The sequence below is a fragment of the Astatotilapia calliptera genome, chromosome 1, assembly GCF_964374335.1.
Source record: "Astatotilapia calliptera chromosome 1, fAstCal68.1, whole genome shotgun sequence".
Taxonomy (NCBI): Eukaryota; Metazoa; Chordata; class Actinopteri; order Cichliformes; family Cichlidae; genus Astatotilapia; species Astatotilapia calliptera.
In genome coordinates this window covers 22,396,726-22,423,988 of record NC_137422.1, presented here as the reverse complement: position 1 = coordinate 22,423,988, position 27,263 = coordinate 22,396,726, and the positions used below count along the sequence as shown (strand labels likewise).

The 27,263-nt window shown below is 39.0% G+C and overlaps 1 long non-coding RNA gene across 1 annotated transcript in view; it reads left to right on the top strand.

Moving 5' to 3' along the window:
- The window catches only part of LOC145429452 (uncharacterized), a 106,559-nt gene that overhangs the window by 64,683 nt on the left and 14,613 nt on the right, over window positions 1-27,263 (top strand). Inside the window, exons 4-8 of the long non-coding RNA XR_013909685.1 lie at window positions 2,486-2,577; window positions 11,759-11,872; window positions 13,687-13,832; window positions 16,557-16,640; window positions 19,307-19,356. This is a non-coding gene — a long non-coding RNA (uncharacterized LOC145429452). The remainder of the gene's footprint in view (window positions 1-2,485; window positions 2,578-11,758; window positions 11,873-13,686; window positions 13,833-16,556; window positions 16,641-19,306; window positions 19,357-27,263) is intronic.

Here is a 27,263-nt window from a genome sequence, read left to right as displayed (position 1 = left end):
TGGGCTGGTGTGGTTACACGAGGTCTGCGGTTGTGAGGCCGGTTGGATGTGCTGCCATATTCTCTGAAACGCCTGTGGAGACGGCTTATGGTTGAGAAATGAACATTCAATGCACAGGCGACAGATCTGGTTGACATTCCTGCTGTCAGCATGCCAATTGCACGCTCCCTCATTGCTTGTGGCATCTGTGGCATTTTGCTGTGAGACAAAACTGCACATTCCAGGGTGGCCTTTTGTTGTGGGCAGTCTGAGGTACACCTGTGCACTACTCATGATGTCAGATCAGCATCCTGATGTGGCACACCTGTGAGGTGGGATGGATTATCTCAATATAGCAGATGTGCCCACTACCACACATTTGGACTGATTTGTGACCACTGTTTTGGAGGGATGGTTATATTGTGTATCTGGAATGAATTTTAGGTCTCTACGTCCATCCCATGGGGAATGGGAGCAGTAACAAAAGTGTTGCGTTTATATTTTTGTTCAGTGTAGAAACTGCATATTTTTTTACAAATAAAGGGAAAGGTACTGTGTCATCAAAAGGGTGTCCTTAAATAATATTCAAGCAATATTAATGCACATTTTGTCAAAGAAAAAATAAAAAAACAACCCATTTTAATAGTGTCATTAAAATACTGGATCTATAAGCAGTATCAGTAATAGTAGGTGTACCATTAAAATCATAATGATTCCCATCCTTATTCAGCATGTACTGGGGAACATGTGTATTGGTTATTATTATAGAGATAATTGAGGGGGAGATTTAAAGGAAAGAATCCATGTTTTATGATGTTTACTGCAGTGATGTCTCAGAGCGCGCGCGCACACACACACACACACACACACACACACACACACACACACACACACACACACACACACAATATGCACAAATGTGAAAGGGAAGAAATAATTTGTGGCACTGCAGAAGACAGGTGTCACTGTGTCCTCTTCGCTGGTCATAAAAGTTAATTAAAGAAAAGGAATTTTTATTATCCTTGGTTGCTCAAGCACAGGCAATGGGCTGCTGCTTAATAACAGCCGATAGTGGAGTCCAAGAGCAGTCTATTCTACAGCTGCTGTCAAGAGATGTGTGTAACCAGATAATAGCTGCCTGTAGATATATGCACAGTACCTACCTCTAACAACTGATGGCATGTTTTCTAGAATTCCAGTCTAGATGTTCACTCTGTATCAGGTGCTGTCTGTCTTGGTGATGCATGTGACTATATGCAAATATTAAAAGTATCAAATTTCAAGTCCTGTGTTTCTGCTTATGGCTGTGACTCCAGCAGCTTAAACAAACACCCCTGATTTCTCTGGACTTTCATAACTTGCATTCGTAGAGGGTTGGGCGATGGGTTATTGTTCCAGCTGCCATCATCAATCTTGTATTAGTGAACTAGCTAAATTGAGCATATATTTTACCAAAATCTGATGTCAAAGAAAGAAATGGTTAATATAGGTCACAGAAGGAGACCATATCATGATCTTTCCACTTATTTTTCTTTTTTTCTTTCGTTGATGTATATGGTTTGGTTGGTTGGCACATTACTGCAGCTTGTTTCCAGTATGAACGCAGCTTAAGTCATTAAAAATCTAGCAATTCACAAATGCAAGACCACCAGAACGTGTGTGTTTAGTTTTTTCTGTATGTTTCTGTATGCAGCAACCGTTTTTTACATATCTGCTAACACTCAAGTCTCTGGATTCTCCTGGCTTTCTCCCAGGAGACTTCACGAATGTGTGTGACCTTTATTTTGAATAATTAGAATATACAGGTTAGTAAATTTGGCATGTTTGACTGTTGTTACCAAAGTTTCCAGATTGTTTACACATGCAGCCCACACACTACAGGTTCTACTTGTCTGTCAGCACGACTTGAATGTTTACTGTTAGTTTGTCCCGTCCACAGCTGTCCTGTCTCATTACTGTCTGTGATTTTTGTATTTACTTTTAAATTGTTAATTTGACTTTCAGCTAGCATTTTGAGATTGATTTGAGATCATGTTGGAGAAGTGATATATACACTCACTCAACACTTTATTAGGTAAATCTTGCTAGTATCTTAATATTCTTTGTGACAGAGATTCAACAAGGTGCTTGAAACATTCTTCAGAGATTTATGTCCATATTGACATGATGGCATCACAAAGTTTGATGACTGCATGGATCTCTCCTATTCATCAGCATCACAAAGTTGATCTGTTGAATTGACAGTGGAAGCCAGAAAAGTCACCCATCAGGATATGGGTGGCTTTTATGTTTAAATGATGCTTAAGAGACCAAAGTTGTGCTATTAAATATCCACCACACTATTACACCAACATCACCAGCAGCCTGAAACATTTATACAACCATGTTGAATCCTGCTTTCATGTTGCTTATGTCCAAGTCTGATACTACTGTTTGAATAAGTTTTGGTCTGAATTCTTGCCTCAAAATTTCTGACATGAGTCGTATCCAATGTGATCTTCTGCAGCTGAAGCCAAAAGTCACAGGATTTTCACCAGAGACAAAACACTCCTGTTATACTGTGAACCTTGCAGAAGATGGAACAAAACCAAGTTGCAGGTGAGATGTTATAAACTCCCAGCTGGCGTTAAAACTTAAAGACAACACTACATTGGGCAGTTATTGGCTGACTGTGCCAATTTGCCACCCTGAAGCTAGAGACCTACATGTAGTTCAACTTTAATTACCAGGGTGAACTTGATATTAAATGAGGTGGGAGTGGAAGGAGATGAAAAAGGGTGGAGGGGAGAAGAAAGGAATCATGAGGTGGAGGAGGAAACTGAGAGAAGTGGAGTGGTGCAGCAGTAAAGGATGCATTAACCAATTAAAGTTGGGGAGCAGAGGAATTACGTGATGCAGTGATTTTCTTTTCTCTTGTAATTGTCATTGTTGTTGCAATAAGAAAGAGGAGCTAACAGCAACCGTATCATCAGGATCATCATAGCATACTTTGGCTGTATTTGTATGTGTTCGGTTTACAGTCAATGTAAAACACATCACACATGCACTTCTGTATCATGGCAAGATAATTATATGTATCCCCTAGGTAAGTAAGACTAATACGATCCACCAGAATCAAATTTGCTTACATAAAACCAATACTAAAAATGCCTTTTGCCACTGAGATATATTTACATATTTGCACAATCTGCACACTTATGCTTAAAAATAATTATGTATGCATCAATATTTGATGAACAACAAAGACGTTAGCGCCCTGCAGTATTTTCGAGCTTGAGCCATGGGATTATGTTAAGTGTTCACACAGCCTCATCTATGATTCATTTTATTGCCAGAACCCTAGCCACTGCTGTTTTACTCCTCAGAGCTTTGTTGAGTCTGTCTGTGGGAGATAGCCAGCGGAAAGACAGAGGCTAAGGTACAGAATGGAGAGATGAGCATAAAAAGAAAGATGGTGAGACGACAGAGAAATGTAACCTTTTGTGAGTGTTCAATTTGAAGCTGCATTTCTCTCCCTCTCTGCCCCATTCTGGCTTTGCTCCTTTCAGTCCTTTTCCTCCCTGCTTTTACTGCCGGTCTTTCCAGCTCTCATTAATGCTAATTTATGCAGCCTGGCTGGCACAAAACTAGCAGGGAGGGTCTTCTCCCTTGATTACCAGCAGTGAGAACGGGGGCGGTGGGGTGGTGTGGTGGGGGGAGGCTGTGGTGAGGGTGACCTGGACAGACACCTCATTTAATTTAATACATTGGAGCATGCAGCAGCGGGGGAGTTGAGGCGAGGGAGGGAGATAATCAAGAGGCTGGGCCCTTATAAATGTGCTCTGAGATGACATGGAAGAGATTGGATTTGGAAACGAAGAGCAAAGAAGAGCAAAGCCAAGCGGAACACAATTGATTGATTCCATTCAAGTGATCGTACCCACTGATGAGGAATGAGTTTTTTTCTGAGGGAGAACGATCTGATGAGCTTTTTAAAAATTCTAGTGTTTTCATTGCCCGTCCCTTATTCAGCAAAGTCTCCCCATCTGCAGTCCCAGTTGCAGAATTAGTCACCATAAATGTCTCTTACGTAGCAATGCAAAACGGCAAGCTCAGAAGAATCAGAAACCTGGTTAAAAATCTGGTAGAATTTCTAAAGAAATACAGTAAACTATATAAAGGAGCAAATCTTGAAGCTGCTTTGTATAAGTAACTGGCGTTTACAACAGCTCAAATAAAGAAATATCCACAATGCAATTTCTTGGTTAATAAAATGGTTACCCTATAAATAAATATATAGTTTTTCCAATACTCCTGCATCTACCATAGTGGCAATAAAAATATAAACGTTAAGTAAAAAAGTAAAGATGGTTCAGTGCAAGCATGTTTTGATGGTTAGAAATAACATGTAATGTAAAGGTTGTTCTTATGTAGTAAATCAATTTAGGAGTTTACTTTGAGCTGAAGATGGGAAAGTGACATGACAGAATTTAACAATATACAGATGTCCTCTGTCTCTGGCTCAAAACTCTGTAAAGATTGTATTAGCATCCTGGCTCCAAAATGCAAAGCTAATATCATGAGAGCCAGTGGCCTGGCTCCAGTATTGAGTCCCTTCAGGGTAAAGTGATACCTGAACCCCCTCATCTTCTAAAGATGAGCAGTCCCATCATGAGGTTAGAGCACCTCTCTAAACACCAGCCAAGGGTCGAAACACTTCCCGCCCATCCGTCCACATACTGTGACGAATGGAAGGAAATCAGACGGTGGCCATGACAGGCAGATTATGAAATCCCTCTGTCTACATGATTTAGCCCCGTCTCTGCTTCTTAATCGCCATATGTGATTAAAGTAAACAAACGAAGCATTATTAGATTAGTCAGAAGGACATGGAGTCTTTGTTGGTGATTATCCTTTCCTTTTTAATGAAATGCTGCTTGAAATTAACATGGCTTTAACTAATTTGATTTAGCATTGGCCCAAGAAATACCAGACAGCTCTCATTTGCCTGCAGACAGTTTGAGATCCTTGTCAGGGGCTCGAGATCAAATGTTGGAGCAAGGCAAATATTTCCGTTCTTCTGCAAAGTTCACACGGCTTGATTGAGTTCCTTGCATCGCGTTGTTTGAGATACAAAGATGAGTTACCAAGTCAAAAACACAAGAAATGGTTTCTCAGTATGCAGTGGAACTATATCAACAAGAAATCTAAAAGTTACTGACACCATGAAAATATTCTGGTGGTCACTTTTATGGACACTGACCTATCTTTGTACTGACAGGGTTTATTAAAGAGCTGTTGTGTGCTTGGATTAAAGGGGTCAGCAGTCGCATGAATAGCATCCATGTCTGTATTTGGCAGCGGGTGTGCATTGTTAGTGGAAATAAGCCTGTCAGTATAATCCTCCTTTGTGAGATTCATTAAAGATAGGATGCAATCTAGCTGATTCAGGTCTCGGTTTTGAGGCCACCTTTAGGTTCACAAAGCCCCCGTTGCTACAAAGGCTAAAGGTTTTGGGGAAAGGGTGCTTTTTATCTTTATCTACACTGCTTTTTCATTTAGATCTCTACTCAGAGCAGTGTGGCTCAGTGTTGTATGGCAAAATGAATTTAACAGCTAGCCATCTTCGAAGTGCAGCTGCTAATGTTGTTAAGCTTGAAACAGTAATGATTGGCTCTTATAGTAATATACCTATCAATCGAAATACAGTGTACATTAAATACAATGTATTGGAACTGCACCATTACATAATAGGACGCTATAAACTGAAATTCTTGTGCTCCAGATAGCATTGAAATATTTAGAGTTTTGTAGAAGATTCACTCCAAATGTGTATATTCATATAATATCTCACTATCACTATACGGTTGATTAGGATGCATTCCATATCTAATTTATGTTTGCTGAGTTTTTTGAACCATGGTAACCAATCAAGCCCTCCATAGAGAAACGGCAGGAATTTGGACGAACCTGAGACCAGGGTGCATTCTTGCACAAGTTTGCCCATGAATAGCACTTCATATTTTCATGAATTAAACTTTAGGAAATCCATTTAAAGAATGGCCTCTGTGGCTTTGACTGTCAGATACAGAGCCACTTAAAACCAGGGGTCACCTCCACGCTTGTTTAATAGCTACTTAGAGCACCTTGGTGAGTGTGTTTTTGCCCTCGCCGGCCATAAATACTTATGGACATGGCTGGGTTTATCCTTTTCAGTGTTTTAAAGGGAAAACTCTTTTGAAGAAAGCACCACCAAACTCTCACCCAGGGAAGCCTTGTGCCTAAAAATGACAGTAGTTATATAGATGGTTTCAACGGTAATCCTCTAAAACAACTCCTGTGGTATAATTCACTATTCTCTTAGTAAACATTTATATTGCTGACAATATGTTGTGCTAAAGAAGGTGGGATTCAAGTTAACACTAAGTGACACTTATAAATCTCAGAGACACCAAAAGAAGGAGATATGGCCTCAAAGAATCCTGACATCTTAAGAAAAAAAAATCCTAATTGCAGAGATTATGGTTATAAACAATCACAAGTTAAACAGGGAGAAACATCAACCAACATGTTAAAGAGTAGGCAAGTGTACTTAACAGTTTTCTCTGATGACACTTTCTATAATGTTAATTAACTTTGCAATTTTTAATGCTTTTTAAACACTACTTTGGGGAAAATCAAAATTTTTACATTTTTGTTTTATCAGATTTCTCTGCTGATTTTATAGTATATAGAATATATTGTGTATTAATCATTTATTTTGATAGCTAGGCCCTTTGCCCCTCCTAGTGCACTGCCATGGACAGCTGTCTTTACAGAGCTCCCTTCTTCACCCAGGTCTCTGTGCTGGTGGTTTGCCATCAGTGTATTGTAGTAGTATTTATAGTATTATTTGTATTAGTATTATAGAAATATTTATGGTGTGGTTATTAGACTCAGGCCCAACCCACCTTTTCTCATCCTGGACTTTGGAAAAGGCAATGTCAGAGTTAATCATTTACATAAGGGCTTTAGAATAAATGCTCAGGGGCCTTTCTTGTAGGACATAGAATCTTTTATATAGAGGTATAGTGATACTAACGTGTTTCTGAGGAAGTGGTAGTTTATAGATGTATACATAAATCAAAGACTGTATAAAAGATGGAAGTAGTTTTTGGGTCTGAGAAGGTTTAATGTTGAAGTGCCTTAAATATGGATTATTTTAAAGGCCACCAGGGGGTTAAAAAATTCTTCTGGTCCTATAAAAGCCCATGGGAAACCAGGGTTCCTGACACGATCTCTATGAATACTTTCCTGTTGAGTTTTATGGTCTCGGTCATTTATTTTGGGCCATATGAAATAAAGAATTAACTCAGTTTTGTAAATCTATGTTTCAGAAAGGAGGATTATCCAAGGTGGGCTCAGTGGTTAACAACTTGTGATTGATAAGAAACAAGATGAGGTACATAGTTTTAAAGAAAATAGGAAACAGGAAAGCATCTAATTTTGTTAAAGGTCCATTTAAAGAGTCATGAGCAGAACTATTTTATCCAAGACTTTTGCATAGTGTGAAAGTACAGTGGCTGTAGAAGAATGACACATGGTATGTTGGTTAGATTATTGTTTACTGAAGTGTTGATGACACGTATCATAGAACAAATCACCCTTAGGAATCAGTTTTCTTGATTAACAACAGAAAGTTTTGCTCCTGTTACCCCTTGACTGGACTTTTAGCCCCGTCCCTTAAAAATGTTCCTTTTGGGCATCGGATCTCCAAGCAGCAACTTAAGTTTAAAAATTTAAAAATATTGTTCAGGGTGATATACTAGTTCTAGAGGTTAAACATAGAGGTGGGACTCAACACACAATTTTAACCTTTTGCAAAATGCTAAGCATAGCAATGAAAAATATTGTATTTTATTACCTTTTTTTAAACTGCAAATTATGTCTGCAAAGATAATCTTTGTCAATATCTGTTTTGTCCAGTAAGATAAGGTTATTATCTTATAGCAGTTACTTTTTTTTTGCTGCAGAATGAGATTGTTAAGCAGTCTGTGATCTGTGAATATCACCAGAATAGAACCAGCTGGCACCCAGGTGCGTCCCCTTGAGTTGTGCTGATTGATGAAGACTCTGGCAGTCTCTCTGAGATGCAGCCATATCGATATTTGATGTCTCTGTATCGATACGATATCTGTACACAAAAATATTCTTATATCATATTGTTATATTTTAATTAACATATGATATGAATATTTTAAGCTATGCACAAATAAAATACGGATTAAATACCCTACATTTATACAGGTTTACTCACACATTGCATACATGGGGATTTATTTATTTATTTATTTATTTTTTGAGGAAGTGTCTGATGATTATCCAGATGAGCTGGAAAAAACAATCAAAAATCAAAAGCACACACACAGTCACACAAACCATAGCACCCTCTGCTTAGCAGCAGTGCTATACTTAAGAACTGGTATATGCGGGGGGGGGGATTGACTTCACTCAATCTGATCATGTGTGATTATTGATATGAATATTTCTGTGCTATTGTTATATCTTTTCTGAACCACTTAATTTTGGTCTTTCAACCATATCTATGTTTTTTTTTTTCAGCTTTCTTTTTCTTTCCACTGGCTGGTGGCAGCAGGGAACTTACTATGCATTTCACGTTGAACTGAGAGTATGTTGCTATGGTGGTTGCTAGGGATTTAGCCTAGAGTGACGTTGAAAGTCCAAATATTAAAGGTGTCCTTCTGATGCAGAGGAAATGGAAGGTGTGAGGAATGAGCAATTGCCTCAGAGTTTTTTTTATGTGCCCTTTCATTATCATGCCTCTCTCTTTTGAAATAGCGGAATTGATTTTCAAAAAGCAAGAAAGGAGTGTATATAAAGGCACACGCGACAACAAAAGAGGAAAACATTACCTCTGCATATAATGCTTGTTCATTCTGGCAAATATTTAACAACCACTCAGTATCATCTTCTTAATGAACATGATAATCTTATCTGCTAAAAGGATAACAGAAACATTTGTATGGCCATATTTTACAATTATGTTTTTCAATCGTACCCCTCTTCCTAAAATACTCATTCTTAAAATCCTGTTCAGTAGTCTTGATTTGTCCTTGGCATTGAAAGATGTACAGATGGATTGATGGATAGAAATAAATAATAAAATAATAAAGGCATCTAATAATATGGCTAAATCAAATGCCAAAAGAGAGGGATGGATCAGCCTTTATAGTCTTGTTGTCTATTAAGAAGGGAAGTTGGACAGAAATGTGTTTTTGAAATCATTTCTTTCAATGTGTTTCCTAGTTCTTTGCAAGACACATATGGCAGTGAACAGGTTTATAATGCCCTGCTGCTGAAATTGTATAAGAAAGGAAAAACAAACTCAAGTGAGCAGGCAAAGTATGATTTTGGTTGCTTTCAATGTAGTGAATTAAAGTGCTTTGTGGTAATACAGCTATATGGGCTGAGCAAATGGAATTACCTTACTGTTGGATAGTGGTATTTGCTATAATACCATTAGCTCTAACTTTCCCTTGCTTAACAGCTTTGCTGGTAAATTCTATTAAAAAATTAAGAAAGAAAGAAAAACATAAAAGACACTCATACAGATAAATAAAAGCCAAAGTACCTGTGTCAGTGATTTTTTTTTTTTTTTTTTGCAGATGTTGCGTGAATGTTTTGTTTTTGTTTTGCTTAGCAGTTAGCATACACAGTTAGCATACACTCACAGGTTTTTGGACAATGACACTTTTTTTGTCATTTTGTCTCCAATGGATTTTAGTCAAAGTCAGATTTATTTGTATAGCACATTTAAAACAACAACTGTTGACCAAGGTGCTGTATAATTAAGACAAAAGAAATAAAAACATAGGGAGATATGATAAGAGTTAAGAAAAAGAATCATAAAATTAGAAGATTTGAGTGAGAAATTTAAAAAAAAAAAATAGTAATACAAACTCATTCTGATTTAAAAGCCAGGGAATAAAAGTGGGTTTTCAAATGGGTTTTAAAAGTGTCCAATGTTGGGGAGGTTCTGATGTGAAGGGGCAGTTCATTTCACAGTTTAGGAGCAGTCACAGCAAAGGCCCGATCTCCTCTGTGCTTTAATCTGGACCTCGGGACAGCCAGGAGCAATTGATCCGCAGACCTCAGTGATCTTGCAGGAATGTACCAATTTAAAAGATCAGAAAGGTATGAGAGTGATGAGATCGATTTTAGGATCAGTAAGTCAAGATGGCCATGGGTGTACCCCACCTCTCGCCCTGGTAGCTGTGATATGGTCCAGCCCCAGTTCAAGGGGTTTGAGAGCTTTATGGCAACATATGACCGGTTCCCTCATTATTCTGTTATTAATTAAGATGCTAGAATATTTAGAGTTGATTCAAAGTGTTGAACTTGTTTTTCATAGCTTTACACTGGAACCCTCAGTAGGAGGTTATAATATAGATGTGGATGCAAGTGATGGCAGAGATGATTAGGCTGAAAACCCAAATCAACAATCTGGTACCTTCTTGAAAAGATACAGTGGAGAAAACGGCTAAAAACTAGATGATCGCAGAATTCTTTCCTTGATTAAGAAAAATCCCTTTACAACATCCGTCAAAGTATAGAACACTTTAAGGCATATAATTATCACAATTGTCTACGATTAGTAGATGTCTTCATTAATGTAAATAGAGAGGTTTTATAGCAAGTGAAAACTACTGGCGGAAATCCAGCATGGGTTCTAGACTTCAGGCAGTCATTGACTGCAAAAGATTGTAATCTAGTTACTTAAAACAATCCTTATATTTTACTTTTGAAAAAATTAGAAACTCTAGGATTATATATAAAATGTCTGTAGGTTTTTTTTAACAGTTAATGTAATACTTTCATTAAATCCCTTTAATTAAAGCTTAAAGTGCACTTTAATCACATCTTGGCAATTTCATTTAAAATCCACTGCGGTGGTGTACAGAGGCCAAAATTATATCATTGTTGAAATACCTCTGAGATTCTATGTCATCTGTTTTTGTGGGAAAGCTCCACTGATATTATGAAGTTCATAAAATACATTTACATCTTGCGGTGTTATCCTGAATGTGGTAAAGGTGTACTGTCATGTTATCAATTTGAAGCTAAGTCTTTTGAAGGTAACTTATCAGAACCTACAGACCTTAAAATGCAACTTCTCTTCTGTTTCTTTACTCCCAACTTTAAGTATTGGGGAACGATCTCCGGTTTCTTGACTTAAATCTCTCTCATTATCCTGGAAATTAGAAACACAACACTCACAGTGTTAGCAAACTATCAGTGACAGTAGCTGTTTGCTTTCTATAATATCTTTGATTGGATGTTTGGATTCTTCTAAGTGCCTTTTCTTTTTGTATGTGACTGCTTGATGCAAAGCCTTATTAAGCCTGTGGCAATCAATAGCAGTCTAAATGATTATGTCTGTTGTCTAACTCAAAGGCTTAAGGCCTGGAGAGGAAAAGACCTGCCCTGCCCTTCCTCCCACTTTCTCTTGTACTGTGTTTCTCTGTGTTGTAGTCCACATCTGTAGCAGCCATCACACAACCTCAGGCAGGCTAGTTAGCCCAGAGAAAAGCGCCTGAACCCCCGATCAATAACTTTAGTCTTGTCTACCTAATTGCTCATTGGTCAACATTGGCGCCAGACTATATGTAAGTGCTGTTCGCCTGACTGATCGACTTTGGCTTTCTACCACATCCCGCCTAGTGTTGGGCTTACGGTATGCCTCTGTCTCTTCTCTTTTTTCTTGTGTTCTCGGCTCTCTTCACCCATGTTCGGAATGGAGAAATCCGGATCTGGTCGTCCCCTGCTCAGCCACTCAGCAGGGATGAGACTGTCCACAGACTGAAACAGCATGTGCTGCTCCTGTCATCAGGCCCGTGACTCCGAGGCTGCTCAGGTAAATATCCGGGTTTAATGACGCACGGGAAGATTAGCCAGTTGCTATGGCTCACAATTTCAGTGAGCGCCAGGAAATTAGTCAGTCTTGCTTGGGGTTTTGTGAACGGCTTATTATATGATCTAATGCAGACGCACTTTATGAGTGTGGTGCAGTATGGAAAGGGCAGTATTGATTGTGCTCATTGTGAATTATGTGAATAGATAAAAGTGTGAGTGTGCATATATATTAGGCAATTATGCGCTCAGGTGCTAATGTAAAAATTCTGCTGAATAAATATGAAATATGCTTCTATCAGCATCCGACTGGTGTCCCCTGACACTAGTCATTTGAGATGATAATTGGGATAGTATGTTTGCCTTGTTCTGATGAGATGAGATATTGTGATGGTTCTCTCAGCCTCAATTTAAATGTGTATTGATCAGTGTGAGGCTCTGGACCTCAAATCAAAACAGCAGTACAACCCATACTCTTGCATGTACTCGGTTTTTCGCATTATATTTTCAACATATCTTGAAGTCCTCGGACATAAAACATCCTTTACTGTGTCGCTTAAAATAAGATGCTCGTTTGTATTTGTTCTCGCCCTCTTTTTCCTGTAGTAGTGTGCTAATGTCATGATTTAAATGAAGTATTGATCAGTTTAGGAGGGGAGAATAGAGAGAGAGGGAGCGATTGTGAGAGAAAGAAAGCAAGACCAGGGTTATCGGTGTGGATCGCACACAGAAAGAGAGTGCTAACGGATGAGACACGTTTTAAGCGATTTCGTGAAATGGATTTCTGCATAATTTTTATCTTTAATTCAGGAATAACCGTCAGACTTGTTTGACTTGTTCCGAGAAGCAATAATGGACAGTGAGATGAGATCAGAGCTACGTCGAGAAAAAGGAATGGGGATAAAATATTTTTTTTAATTCTTGTATTTGATTGGTTTCATGGAGTATTCTGTATGGTTTGTCCTGGGTCTTGTTTGAGTCTCCATCTTGCTTGGGACTCCCTCTGCATCAGCGACACTGCAGCAGCATCAGGCAGACTGGTCTAAAGCCTACGATCTAGGTTTGTTTGTCTTCCGTTTGCTATCCTCCCTTCCTTTCACCCAAGCTCCCTCCTCTTCCTCTCTTTCTCTTGCTCTCTCACTCTCTCGCTCTCTCTCTTTCTTTCTCTCTCCCCCCTCCTTGCCTTCACCTCTTGTGATTTAGCACAAGAAGGTTATACTAATTAGCGGCCTGTTTAATATGGTTGCCACTCTTACTGGTCAGGGAAATGTTTGTTTGTGTCCTGTTTTACAGTCTGTCTTATCCTTGCGAGACTTCATGCTGAAGCAGTTGTGTTTTGTGTGTTGCTTCAGGATTTCCACATATTGTTACACTTAAACACTGTTGTGTTATCTTCTAAAAGTTATTTTGTTCAGAAATCTTTTGTGTGAAAGAATCTTTGCTCAGACAGTTTTAGCCTTGTCCTTTTTGAAGACTAAGGCAATGCAGCGACTAAGGTTCCATCTAAGCCATTGGATTGCATTGTTTACTAATTCGGTGTGTGCATTTGAAATGTTTGTTTAAAGAGGCATTAGATTTAAATAAGAAAATGAAGCTTCATCCTCTGCTATAGTCATGACAGAATTAGCAAAGCCATAGGCCTGCCCAAGAAGCACAGGATTCTGCCTGCATGTGAGTATCTACCTTGGAGAATCGGAACCATGGTGCATTTTAGCCTTAGCTACAGAGTGAACAGTTTGGCTGCACAGACAGTGTAGTCTCTGTGCACTCGATTGATTTTTCCCTTCTTCTCGGCGCCCTGCCTCCTTTGTGGTTTAGTAGCTGGACATCCTGAAGCAAGGATCTCTCAGTTGCTGCCCGACCTACACGAGAGCTGACTGGATCTCGAGAGGAACAGTCGTATGCAGCAAAATTAGAAGCAGCTACAGAGTCCAACTCAGCAGGCCCAGGAGCGGCACAGTCAGGTATAGTGTTCCCTGCTAAGCAAAGGTTTTTTGTGTAATTTTTTTTCCCAGTAGGCCTCAGACTCAAACCCATTATGCTTCATGTACCTATCTGTGTCATTTTTTAAAGAAGAACAACATTTCGATAAGCACATTGAATAATTTGCATCCCATTGTTGCTTCATATTGATTAAATGCAGTTTTCTGATGTCATCTGACCTAGACTTGTGTAGCTTTGCTGTGGAAATAAAGTGTTTGTATATTTATAGGACTAAAAAGCACGTTATTTTAAGAATGCAAATTTTTTTAACTTTAAATTTAAATGTATTCATGCAGAGTGCAATTTTTCTCACAAACAGTTGCATATAATATAGAAGATATATACCGTAGCAGTGGAATCAACAAGCATTTTGGCAAATAGTCAAATTCACAAATATATGCAGCCAACTTTCTGGATTTTATGGATGCCTTTGGTTTTATTCTCTAAGCCATAGAGAATAAAATGCTTCTTGCCACCTCTAAAAATAAAAAACTATACAAATTTAAGAAAAAAAAAAAATCTTATTCGCTGACTGTTCTGAGGGGACTGTTTCACTTGTTGCTAATCTTCAGGAGACAGACTGTTTGTATTGTATGGTCATACTTTAAGTGTTTTCAGCTGGAAACGTTGTTGTTGTTGTTGTTTGTTTTACCTGCTCCCCGTAATTTCTTTGTTTTCATACTACTCTTACAGCCATCATTGACCATAATAATCCCCCACCATTTCACTCATGATTATCAAATCCTTTAGTCTCTCTCATTGAAACACAATATGAGTAACATACTGTCATTTGTTTCTGGAATTAAAACATGTAACACATTCATCATTTCATCAAAAAAAGATAAAACGTATTTTAATTCATGTAGTCTGAGAGGGAATCCGGACTCCAGCAGCTCCTCTGGGGTATGTTTTTAGGTTTTAGACGGTGTAAGTCACGACTTGCTACACTGGCCTATCCCAGTTGATTAAGCAGATTAGTTTCATCTGGAAGACTGGATTAAAAAAAGAAGGAAATCTGACCACCAATTCAATTTTAGTCAAATTAAGCACCTGCCTGGGCTGATCTGTTAGTGGTGTAGGGGAACTGCAGGCTGTCTATTTTGAAATTCTGGCGTTTTTTGCTCACTAGATTCTTGGCTGCTGTAGATTTAATTATGTCCATTAGGAACTAAACTGAATTAAACTTGAAATCAGTTTTTATAGGGTTACGGTAGAATAAATAGAAATCAATACTATGAGCTTAGCACAAAAAGTAAAGAATTTTTTTTATCTTTGTTGTAAAAATGTTTCATGGGAATAAATATTATACTGTTGAAAGGCCTGTTTATTTCCCCGTAAATGGTGCCACATTTGTAAGGAAAATGCATTTATGGGTTAAGCAACAGAGTTGAGTGTTTGGGTTGCACTCATGAAAAACTTGCCAAATCGTCTCTGCCATTGCCAAACATCTTAACATCATATTGACTGACCTGGTTAGGGCCATACCATAAGGCAACTTCAAGCTACAGTTCCTCAAAACCAAGTTGTAGCATTACTTGGAGTAAGCTTTAGTACCATCTCCAAAATGAAGGCTAAGTTCCATATAACAGGGGATGTCAGAGACAAGCCGCAAAGTGTCCCAAGAAGACAGCACTACAACAAGACTGTTTCTTCACCCTCTCAGAACTTGGGAACCCTAGGCAGACTTCTATAGATTTACAGTCAAGGTTTGCAAGATAATATGGCCGACGAGTCTCCACCCAGACAATCCAGAAAAGAGTGCACACAGCCAAACTCCGGTCTCACAGGACTGCCAGGAGGTCTGCCATTGCCTCTCACTATCTGGCCCTTTTGTGCTGGTGTTGCCAACATGTGCACTGACACCTAAACATGGGGGGGAACGTTAACTTCAGCACCGAATCCAAATTCTATCTTCGGCAGCAATCTCAATGCAGAGACTTATCGAAATGAGAGACTGAAACCAGTATAAATCCCATATCTCCACAGTCTTGGACCGAACTCTATCTTCCTAGATGACAACACTTGTCCCCACAGGGCAGGGTTTATCAGAAACTACCTCCAGAATCTGGGAGTGAAGAGGATTGAATGGCCTGTCTCCAGTCCTGACTTCAACCCCACTCAACACTTGTGGGATCAGCTTGGGCATGCTGTTTGAGCCATAGTGACTAGCACAAAAACATTCGCTGACTTGCAACAAACGTCATCGAGCAGCATTGTGTGACCAAGCTGGTCACCAGCATGTGGAGGAGGTGCCAGACTGTTGTGGCTATGTATGGTTCTTCCATATGTCCCTGTTTGTTAAATGAATAAAATATTAAATTGCCATTATGTTCCGTTTCTTCAGACGTCAATCATCTAATCCAATAAATGACACCAAACAAGCTGTTTGGCATTGGCAGAGAAGATTTTAATGGGCACAACCCACATACTCAACTCTGCTCTATGCCTACAAATGCATTTTCCAGATTCTTGCAAAGAAGCATTGTTACAACAAAGAAATAATCAACCAAACGCAAATGTGCTAAGTTTGTTTGTTTTCAAATCGGATTTAATTGTATTAACGTTTGAAACAAACGCTGTCAGTCATATACAGAGGATGAGAACCAAATATCAAATGTCAAAGACATGCACTTGTGCTGTTTTGTATAGGTCATTTGAATTGTAATATTCTGCAGTACATTGACACCATCTTTTCTCTTTGTCAGCTGCAGGTAATGGGTGCCTGGTGCAAATGGGAGCAGAGAATCGAAGCACTAATGGAGTGTAAGCAGCAGAAGTGGAGCTCTCAGGTCAGATCTTGAAGAATTCACCACCATAGTTTCTGACCAGCACGCTCCATGCACATGCTTCTGAATACATCCCCTTGTGCAGGAATACACAGACTTAACAATTTTCAGAAAACAGGCTGTGATATGAGATTATACTGCTTGCTTTAGCTGTTTTATACTTGGCTAGTTTAACATTGGACTTACACTTTCATAGACGAATCTGGCAATATTTAGTGCTTGTCTAGCCTTAGTAAGAGCCTCGCATGTATTAGCATAGATTTGGGTTACAGGGGTAAGATTTACTTGCTCTTCTGATGTTACTTTCAAAATGCTGAAAGAATAAAAATGTTGCTAATTACAAAAGACTTACAAACGATTTTTTACTATTCACCATATTTTTCAGTTTTTTCATTAGTTAAAACATGGATAGATCTTTTTTTGTGTTTGGTTTTAGACTCCAGCATCTCCTCTTGCATCAGTTTTCAGGCTTTAGAAAAATGTGGCCTTTCACAATAGTCTTTGACCAATCACAGGTATTTCTTGTCAAGGACAAGGACTGAGTGTGAAATTTTTTTAGAGTGAGAAGTTGGGAGTTTCTTATTTGTATTATTTTTTTTGTTCTATTAATACTTTTTTTTTCTCAGTACATCTCATCAATGAATACATGGAATTTCTCACAGATTCTAGGTTATTTGCAGCAGCATGAGCATACAGGAAATATTAAAAACCTGCCTTATAGTATTTTTGAGAAAGAAGTTCAGCACGAGTTTTGCAGTGCAATCTGCTCTCCTGCCAAATTCTGAAAATGAAAATTGTTGCAAGTGGTGAATGGATGGTTATACCTGAATCTATTGGTAATACATACGAGGTTCAAAGTGAGGCTAATATCTGCCTGTAATTTAACAGGATGCTGACCATGCACTGTATTGTTCTTTAGAAAACTTTTAGTCACTGAGTTCTCTTCTGGTTATTTTTAATCTGGGATTTTGCATCTCTTTCATTGCAAAACTACATTTACCAGTTTTCTCTACTAACCTGTTGCATTCATTTGCCAGTGAAAACCTGTATAGCAACATGAGCTGTTTTACAGAAAGTATCCCCTGAGCACGAACAAAAAGTTCAGCAACAGCAGCCAAGCTGTTCGTTCAGTGAAGCCTATAACAAAATGATTCATTGTCAGCTGTGCAGATATGCATTAGCCAAACCTTTGCACGAGTAGCTCAAAGAGGTGCTTGCAATCAAAGTTCCAATCGGCTCTAGATGTATTATGATAGTCTGAACAGAGGAATAGAAGTTTTAGTTTCTCTGTAGACCAAACGGTAATGACAGAATTTCCACAGGGTGTGAAACACGAGTATTTTAAAATGTTGAAGAGAAGCTATCAGTGCAATAATAATCAGTTTGCTTTATTTTACTTTGTTTAAAACTGTAGCAGCAATTCATCATTCATACATTTAAAAAAAAGAGAAAAAATTCTAGTAGCTCACAGTTTGAGACACGTGGTTAAAACTGTTTCCATTGTTATAAAAAATGTGGTAAGGGTTGAAAAACAATAAATAATGCACACTTTGCAAAATACTTACAAAATATTCACCTTTTTGTATGTATTCTGTATTTCTTGGTGGCTTCAAACGCCTCAGCCATTGCTACTAGATAAGATATAGAAAAACCAGCATTTCCACTTTCCACCTCATCTATTTGTCATTTCCCTCACTGTTTGTCTGATTGTGCTGTTGTAATGAAAAGGACCAGGACAACTTCATTTTAATGCCCTTGGTTTTTCATTGAGGAAGATTACACTGAAATTAGATTTTAAATCACACATGAGTGTAATGTTTGTGACTTTTTCCATTTAAAACAGGCATTTACTCTGTCAGGAACTGGCAGGTACATTGATGAGATTGCCATTAATTTTCATTGACTGGAGTAAATCACCAGGTCGCACTCTCAGGATATCAGAATAATACAGTATTCCCCCGCCTTTCTGTTTGTAGACAGCCATGTTTTTTTCATCCAGTTTTTAAAGACAACTGCAAGGAAGTTTTTGAGAACATTTTACAATGACCAGAATTTCTCCAGTAATTAGTGATAAAATCGGGTCTGATTATCATTTAAATCACGATTATAGACTAATGTAGTATGAGTAAACTTGTAAAACAAATAGTTGTTCTTTAGTGAATACATCAAGCAACTGCAGTGCAATCTGTAAAAAGTGTGGGGTTTTTTTTAACCTTCTTTAGCAGCAGTGTCGCCATCATTTGTTTCTTGTAGCTTATTATCAGAGTTAAACAATGACATGGTGAGATTTTCAACCATTTCTCACTACAAAACTGTTCAGCTGTGCTCATGAATATTTCTGGGTGTCTTGACCAAAAAGCCTTCTTCCGGTCATGCCACAGCATTTCAGTTAGTTTAAGGTCAGAACTCTGAGTTGACATTTCAAAACACAAATTTTCTTTTTTATCCATTCTATTCTTTTCTCTTTTTTAAAAAAAATGTTATTATATTTATATTTTTGTTATGTCTTACTGCATCACCAACCTCCTCCAACCTTCTGGCCGTGGACTACTACTATGTCATCCTCCTGTAAAAATTTCTTGATATTCACTTTTCCCTCGCTGATTGCAGGGCATCCAGGCGATAAGATAGCAAAGGAGCTCTAAAACATGGTGGTTCCTCTTTAACAGGTGGTGTTTTGCTGGTGGGGCTGGTGATCTGCAGGCTCTTTTTCTTAAAGGTAAATCTTTTTCTTTGATCCATAAAAAATAACTCCAGACGTGTTGTAGAACATTTAAGTGGTCTCACAAATTTGAAACATTTGAACACTTGAAAAATAGAAAAACTTAATAAAATGTACATGTTGAATATCACATAGGAATACTATGATTTACTCAATGAAAACATCCCATCCCATCCCAAGTTGCATGTTTCTCATACAAGTCATGCTTACTTCAGTTATCTTTAGAAATCAAAATAATTCAAGGAAGCAATTTTGTAAGAGAAAAATTGGCCACGGAGTAAATCATGTTAAAACGTATAATGAGATTAGACCTAAACAGTTAGAATTTCAGGGAAATTCATCCAAAACAATTTCTTTTCCGATTCTTTTCTATTAGAGCACCTCAGTAACTGGAACACCTTACTCCAAATAGCTTTTGGAGAAAACAGCAGGAGAGAAGTTCACATGCTTTTTCTGCCTGCGCTGTCAGTACTCATTAAGTGATGACTTCCAGGAAACACTTTCTATGATTGTGACTTATATAGTTATAAGTCTTAGACTTATAGCTAGACTTATAGGTTTGGACGATATAACCTCAAGATCGTATTGATATTTGAATAAAATTCGAGATACAATATTTCTGAAAAAACAAAAAATGTTATTGATGTTCGCAGCTTGCAGGCAGCAGCAGTGTGAGTAAATGAAGTGTATCTTTCTTTTCCATTGAGTTACTGTCATTGACGACACACTTCCTAATTTGAAATATGAATCTATTGAAACAAGGTGCCAGCAGCAGCTGCATTATAGTGCAATAGTGGCGACAGCATTATATCTGGTGGCAGAACATAAGTCAAGCGTAAAAGTAGCCTAAGTAATGTTTTCCCTCTAAGTTTTAAGTAAAAATATAAATGAACTGCTTAACAATAACTAACTTAACCTTGTATCTCTTCAGAAGCTGCACAGTATTGTCACATAATAAAATAATAGAAAAATATTTTCTACCTGCGATGCCGTGTCTTGGGTCGAGCTTTTTAACCAGCTGCTTAAAGCCCTGTTTTTCCACCACGTTCCCACATCATAAATTTCCATACTCTGTTTGCGCTTCCTGTCATATGGAGTGCAGCTAGTGAGTGCCACAGCGACAGTCGGTCATTTGTTCACATTTAGGTTGCACATCACCAGCTGTTAGCATCTCCTCCTCCATAGCCTGCTTGTACTTGACGGTGTGTTTTTGCCTCAACTGGTGAAACAAGTTTGTTGTTTCCACCTTCAGTAGAAACGGTTTTCTTGCATATTTTGCAAAGTACTTTGTTGGAGATTGTGGAAGTAGCTCATTGTTAGGTTCTGAATAGTCATTGGAGGCTGAGACGTGGCTCTTGTGGCTCTCTCAGACATGCCTGGGTTTTTCAATTGTTGTATGCTTTAGGGAACTTAAGGGTATGCCATTACTATGATGATTTCGCAATACAATATTTTCCTATTGCAAAAAAAAACTATATAGGTATTTTTGCGGAAAATATGATATGGCACAGCTTAAGTGATTCAGATAAACATCCTAAGAAGTCCTAGTAATTCCAAATAGATCACAGACTATGAACTGCAACTGTCATTTTGCACTTAAGTGAGTTTGTTGTTCAGTTGTAACGGCTTGGGAGAAAGACTGCAGAAAGTCCCCTAGTGGGGCTCGAATGTAAGGACGATGAGGATTAGCTACCGCAAAGATATGACGGAGTTATACAGTGCCAGGATAAGAGGGACAGATTGGGAGCAATTTTCTTATTAAAAAAGCATTTTAAAACAGAGGTAAATTGTAATTTTACTGCTAATTTTACAGGAAATGTGTTATATTTTACTTAAACAGGTCATAAATCTAATTCTGGCATCTAAAATTATGTTGAATATTTTTCCTGTGTCGTCATCCTGGACATGCACAGAATATTCATAGTTATTTGTGATGTCTACAGCAATACATACTGTACATGTCTTCACATTAGTTCCTTAGGTTTAGTGCATTGCCTCTCTCTCAGTTATCCATTATGGCAACACTGCATTATTTTATTCACTGGAGGTTTAGGAAATTGTATGTGAGAGAAAAGAGGATTTTATGCGTGCACACTGTTGCAGGCATACAGTAGAGGTTTTGTTTTCATTCACGCACATGTGCATTTTTTTTTTTTTCTTTACACGTGTGTGGGCACATGTGGGTTTCTGGTATTCGTCTCCTCCGTCTTCGTGTCACCTTTGTTGACTTTGTCTGTGCTGCTGCAACACTGTGCCCTCCTGCTTTAATGACGCATATATCCTATCTCCAGTCGCTGCCTAATCCCAGCAGCGCTAGCTCAGGAACAGATTACTGCTTCCAGACACCAAAGGAGAGAAGAGTAGTGAAAGGTGGGGGTTGGAGGGGGAAAGAGATGCCTCAGTGATACAATATACAGGCAAATCGAGGAGGTCATCGCGTGCATGTGAATGTGCATACATATGTATGTACTTTCACATACAGATGGTTAACATAACAAACATAACCCACTGTGTTTGCCTCTTTTTTTTTTCATACCGCATGTTCATTTTCCTTTATTTTTCCTTTAAGTGAAAATAACCACTGAATTAATTTAAATAGATTTATAGCATCTAACAATGCAACAGGGATTGGAAAATCTCCATAAATGCATTTTGTAAGAAAGTAAAATATAAAATAAAAGTTGTTGTTGTAAAGCAAGGACAGTAGAAATCTAATTGTTTTGCTTTCTTCTGACTTCAGACTTGAGCAAAGACCTTAGCATGACATGCAGAGTGCCCAACAAGGCTGCCTTATTCAGCAGGTACAGTTCTCCCAGCTGCTTACACAAGAGAGTCAAAATAGTGATTTTCTGTGTTAGGGCATCCTCCATATAGCCTTATTTTATTGTAGTGTTTTGTTCACATTATTATTCCCATTGCGGTTTCTCGGGTTGTTGTTGTTGGGTTTTTTTTATATTTACTCTTGGCTCAGCCAGACACTCTCTGGCCTGCTGGGCTTTTGTATGAACTGCTATACATGTTCTGCTTGGTTAGCTGCTACTTGCAGCTAATATGCACACTCAGTTTTGACGATTATTTAAACTGCATTTGATATTCTCTGAAAACATTTACATGACAGAAGCACCAGGATGGATAACCCTTCGTCACACGGCTGTCTTGTGGTTAATTAGAGATTTTCTCTGGCTTCTCGCGCAGTTGTAAATAATTAGGAGCGGTTTGTGCTGAAGTGGTATTGTCTGTCCAGCAGCTGCTGTCATCATGCCAGCTGCCTCCCAAGAACATGACTTTTAGGACCAATGATTGCTAATAAAACATTTGATTGAGAGAAGAAGAGAGTGAGAACCATAAACAGGCAGGATTCTGCCCTTTAATTTCGCCGTCTCCTGAGAATTGGCTTTGCTGTGCTGTAGAGTAGGTCCCACACACAAGCAGTTTAGTTGTCTGCCCAAGGACTGAAATTTAATTTAGCCAGTGTGGTGTTAGTGTGGCTGTATGTGCGTGCCTGTGCATGTGTTCTGTTTGTGTGTGTGTGTGTGTGCGCCCGTCGTACTGTCTTTGTATGTGCCCGTGCGTCTGTCAGTATGAGTCTGTTTTGGTTTTTTTTTTTTTTTTTTAGTGCTTCTGTGTAGAAAAAAAAATATGCATGAACTGCATATTTAAGAGTTTGTGCTGTAGTGCTTCTGTGTGTTTGCTTTATTTTGTGATCTTTTATTCTCTAGTGACTTAATCATTTTTACACTGCTGGGTTACTGCACTACCATTTTACAGTGGTTGCACAGAGACGTTTATGTGCTCACACTGCTCTGTTGTTTTTGGATTTGAATTCATTTTTGTTTTTTTGTTTTTGTTTAAACTCATTTATTTATTTATTTTTTGATTATCACTGTAAACCTGAACAATGCTCCCAGTTACTGTTGGCATCATCAGTTAGTTGTAGAAAAGTTTTTGGCTGTAATTTACTTTAGAGTGTATGCTGATTGGACATTATAAAATATAACAGCTGAATTCTTTAACAGTAGTTGAGATGGGTTTTCCGCAAACTGGCTGCTTTGTAACTATGCTTTGCGTGTATGTGCGCGTCTGTTTATGTGTTTAGGTGCAGGTTCCTGATGAAAGCCCACAGCAGAGGCATATATCAGAGCTCCAGCACTAATAAAAGGCCAGCAAGCTGTGCTCCTCTCCTTCTGGGAACAGCGCTGCTTTTTACTGCTTCTCTGACAGCAAGATAAAGTGCCCTTCCAATTAGAAAAATATTTGGCCACATACCTTCCAACAACGATCCTAGGTTTTTATTTTTCATGCCATTTGATCAGGAATCCTTGCTATATTTTTTTATATATATATATATATTTTTTTTTACAGCATGCTTTTTTATCATCATGTCCTGGGTATGCACATGCTAATATGCAACCCTCCCCACCTTCCAGCGGCACCATTATGCTGTATAATGAAATAATGGTGTTTTAGGGTATTTTTATTTTGGTCTTTGTTTCGTAAGGGTGGGGCTGCATACGCTTGTGTTTTGGTATGGATTCGGGACTGAGGCTGTGTGTGTGTTTTAGCATATTGCATGAGAGGATTCATGCTGCTGTGCGTGTTTGGGTTGATGTCATTCTTGTTGCCCCTGTCATCCGTCTCTGCCTCATGCAGAATTGTGTGCATATATACTTAACTGCTGACGCTAGTCTCCATCTCTGTTTAAGAATAGTGTAGCTAGATGCTCCCCCCCCCCTTCTTTCCAGAGAGTGCATTAAAATTAAATTCTCTCTTGTTGTTGTGAAAAGAGGCACACGTAAAAAATAATTGGCTGTAGGAGAGAACAAAGGGCTGGCTCCTCTCTCCTCCCTGCACACCACAGCCAGGCATTAATACCAAGCCTGCTGCATTGTTCTGCTGTCTGCAGCCATCCCCCTAGCCAGACACTCAGCTCTGGAGAAGTCACTTTTAATGTCTGATAATCAAGGTGAATTTTCAAAAAGCTGCCATTTTCAAATGATGGTGTATATATTATGTGCAGATGGGAGTAGAGGAGCCCCGTTCAGTGAGAGAGAGTGCTTGGGCAATGCGAAGTGAAAGAGAGACACCTAAAGGCCTTCGAGGGAACTGCTGACTGATTTGTATCTTTCTATGAAGGATTGATGCCAGCTGGAATATCAGTGTCACTGCTGCAATTTGTCTGATAGTTTACTTTGATTTGTATTAAGCATGTTTTGTCTTTTTTCAAATGACACCGCAGTATCGGCTTTAAATACATGGTCTGTGTTGCAGCATGAATATGTGCGTCGTGTGGTTATGAAGTGTTAGGGAAATGTATTTCTTGAGTACAGATGCTGCCTGCTGTTGCTTTATGCTAAAGGGAGTTCTTTTGCAGCGTTATTGGGGAATCAGGCGTCTAGCAGCAGAGCAGTGGAACTCCATTTCCCTGCTACAGGGCACAGGCTCATCTTCCTATTGCTCCTCCCGCCGCCCCACCCCCTTTCCCCCCACCACTAGGTATGATTATTTCTCCTCCGCTCCACCGCACCATTATATTCCAGGTCTGCAGTTACCCCTCCCTGCTGTCATTTTTCATGGCATGTTTTTGCCCATGTGCAGCACTGCACATTTATACTGTGCCTGTGCAATATGTTAAGGAGGTGAATATATGCAGTGTGCAGAATGTAATAAGTATATATTTATTTTCTTTGCTGGTGATTTACTGGTTTTTCTGGTGCTTAAGAAGAAAGGCCGACTCTAGCCATGTATCTTAACAAACATGACTGCTGCGTATGCACTCGCCTCCAAGGCTTTTTACTCACCGGGGAAACCAAATTATACATCTGAGGCAGACTGGTTGTTTTTTCGTGCTATGACTGTTAAAACCCTTCTTAGTATTTTGGGATATAAGCCTTGCAAACGACGACCGGGTAAAGTTTCGGTAATTCATGTAGCATTTCCAGCAATGTTGGTAGCTGATCAAGTGATTGGTTCGTGCAATGTGTGCACTTAAAATACACCTCGCATAACTGACACCGAGCCAGCCAGCAAACCAGCCACCATCGGCACAGTTTGATCACGACTTGCTGTTTTCTACCTTTACCTCTACCCGCCTTCCCCCCTCCACCTCTACCCGCCTTCCCCCCCTCCAGTAGTCCTGGAAAAATATAGAACTCTCCAAAATCAAAACACAAATATACAACACACACACGGCTGAAATTGACATTATGCTCAGAGGGGAAGTAGATCTAACCCTGTGAAACAGTAGGATTTAAATGGATTCTGTGCTGAGAGCAGCACGGTGCACAAGTCTCCCTCTGAGAGGCTGTCACAGTGGGAAACTTGCAGACTTGCAGAGACAATGGGGGGGGGGAACCCTCTTAAAGATGCACTACCTAATTTTGTTATTGTGTCCAGTTATAAATGCCAGAATTTCCTCTTCGCTCACTTGTGATGAGTTTAAAAACATCAACAGCGAGTGGGAAACGGGTAGCAGGAAATTTGAAGGTGCAGTGGGAAACTACAATAACTATAACAAAATCAGGGAGTCCGCTGCAGACATGACATAAAAGTATGATCCAGTCTGTATGAATTGATTTTTGAAGCTGACTGTAGAAAAGACAGTTTTTATTGCACCACTTGTGAAATCAAATGGCAGCTGCTAACTTGCATACACTTTTGCTGACATAAAATTTTTCTTTTGCCACTTTTTATTAGAAGAAGTGTACTTTTTTTTTTTTTTTTTTACATGGGCTATTATCATTATTTAAATATCTTCTGTCTTTAAATTCAGCCTCTATATACCACTGGCTATGGGCAGCTGTGAACATTATATTTTATTTTTTTAATCAAAAATAGTCCCGCATCATATTGTCGTACCTAGAAGTGTACAGTCAAACCAAACAAGGACGATCAAGTTGCTTCTTTGTGTTGATTCATAAAAACGTACAAAGCTGAATACATCTCAGGGCTCACACTGCCTGTTCATATCCCCCTACTATGCACCTAATACCTGATACGCTGCCTTGATGTAATATTGTTTATAGATAACTAGGTTTTGCCTTCAATGTGATTGCATAATAGCCAAGCATTCAAATGTGTGAGCTCTTTATTTCTTCCCTGGCAGTGCTAGTGGTAGCATTATTTTTCTCTGGGTGGTTGGAGGGCACACTTTCAAAGTGTTGATCTCAGCTGTGGTGCAGAATAAAGACGGGGAAAGGAAGAGGAGAGGGCCGCAGGCATTCTGATGAAAGGATGTGTGGGGAATCTGGAGTGTGGAGAGAGAGAGGGGCAGCATTTTGCCAGTCCAGTGTGGCAGAGCAGGTCTGGCTTCATGCCAGCCTGGGCACTGTGCCCACGAGGAGGCAGTGTGTGGCTAGTACTGACTGTAGCATAGAGAGACGAACAGATAGCAACAGAGAGACTAAGACACAAGTGCGTCTGTGGGGGGTGTTTGAGACTGACTGGCAGATGAGGTTTAGTTTTCATTTGCATATGAAGTGGTCAGGTTGGAGTACAGGAGGGTGGAAAACGGCAGGGAAGAATGAGGAGAAGGGCTAGCCAGTATTATGTCACAATCTCTATTACTGATCACCGGTGTATACAAGGAGCGTTGGTTAAACTTGCAGCTGAATTTGTATCCTGCTCTTACTGACGAGGAGTCGATGGAACAATTGGCACAGTTCATTTAATCAGGCTTTTGTTGTTTCATTTAATCATGCATTTGATTGCCGTTGTTAATTGCTTTGTCTGCTGTTTCTTTATGCACTGCCTGAGTAAATTCTTTTTCTATGGGACGCAAATGTTATCTTTCTGCTTTGTATGCATTTACATATTGTTTGCCTTTCTACGTATTATCTCTCCCTCTCTTCTTCTCTCTCTCTGTTCTCCTCTTTGTATCCTTAAAATATTCTGCACACCCCTCAGCA